Source organism: Camelina sativa, chromosome 3 (assembly GCF_000633955.1).
Source record: "Camelina sativa cultivar DH55 chromosome 3, Cs, whole genome shotgun sequence".
Taxonomy (NCBI): Eukaryota; Viridiplantae; Streptophyta; class Magnoliopsida; order Brassicales; family Brassicaceae; genus Camelina; species Camelina sativa.
The window spans coordinates 2440652-2442118 of record NC_025687.1 but is presented as its reverse complement, the minus strand read 5'-3'; the positions used below and the strand labels follow the sequence as shown (position 1 = coordinate 2442118).

The window sequence follows — 1467 nt, the reverse complement described above, 5'->3', positions numbered from 1 at the left end:
GAACCAAATCAGTGATTGCAGTAGCATTACCTGTACAGACAGTATCCACGGTTTTCTTGGGCTTTTTAAGACCTTCATAATCTCGATCTAAATTAATCTCTGGCTGCACATTTCGAAGTCGGGCACTGGTTCTAGTAACAGTTCCCATCTGCACAACAGGAGCTAAACCAAGGATCGATCCACCCAAATCATCTGGTATCTGTGAAGGACCACCTTCAGCGGAAATCTTATCACAATATGTTAGCAGTGCTGGGTCCATCTGTGACAGCATCCCATGCACCTGAAACATAATGATAACTATGGCTTCAGAGAACAGCTTTTGGAGGATGATAGACTTGCAGCAATTTTTATGGAAAGTTATATATGCAGTCTAAGAGACTTGCAAACATACTACATCTCGAAGCTCATTGGCTCGACTGACAATTCTTGCTCCAGCATAATCATCTCCATTGTAAGCCTGGATAATATAACCAAAAAAGTTAAGTCAGCCACCATCAAAACATACTTCATAAGAGTCTAATTCCTTAGCATAAATTTAGAAACAACATTCTGTTTGAGAAAACAGCTATATTCCCTCAAATATATCAAATGAAATGGATAATAAGGACAATGTCGACACCACTCAACTCTAATCCAACACCAATAGGTGGGACTCTCTATCCATAACTTTGCTAATGCAGTGACCATATTTTATGAATTACAAAGGTTCTATCACCATGGAAAAGAGATATGTTGTAAAATAGGCGTGCACCTTGGCATTTCTCACAATGAGATCAACATCTTGCAAGAACGGTGAACATGTTAGATACTGCCCAGAATCGACACGCTGCAGCAGAGTAGCCGTATCCATTGGATTTTGAATTATAGAGCGGTAGTTCGGAGCATCCTCGTCAGTAACTGGGAAGTGAAATGCGCTGAATCTTTTATCATATAGTATCCTGCACAGATAACAAGAGACAATTCAAAACAGGCTTATCTAGAAAACCCAAGATAACTCCCAACATTATAGACTGGGCAAGGCTACCAGATACATTTTGAGAGCTAAAATTTAGTACTGTTATATCAGAAACTGTTCATCACTAGACGTCCAGTTGGCAAAAAGTAAAAGGCCTTCTTAATCTAATTATAAAGACAATAATAAAGCTTCAATATGAACTGCAAGGCTTGTGCCTTCAGTTACCAACATATCATGTGCGCATACACATTTACCTATTGCAAACATCTCTGAGACACATACGCAATCGTCGAAGGGCATGCTGCTCAGCTTCCACTTTGGCTTTTATTTCTGCGGGTTTTGGACCAGTAGGTTCTTTTGGAACCTTGGGAAGTTCTGGGAGGGATTGTCGTCCATCAGATTTGCCGTTTAAGCCTGAAATGACTGAGAGAGCAGCTTCAATCAAACGGTCAAAGAACAAAGACCTGTCTTCGCTTGATGGTTTGTCCACATTATAGCTGAAAGCAAATGTA

General features: G+C 40.1%; 1 protein-coding gene across 1 annotated transcript in view; it reads right to left on the bottom strand.

Moving 5' to 3' along the window:
• Positions 1-1453, bottom strand: part of LOC104763831 (ATPase family AAA domain-containing protein At1g05910-like) — a 7794-nt gene extending 6341 nt beyond the window's left edge. Inside the window, exon 1 of the mRNA XM_010487219.2 lies at positions 1420-1453. The gene's annotated coding sequence lies outside the window, so the exon portion shown is untranslated. The remainder of the gene's footprint in view (positions 1-1419) is intronic.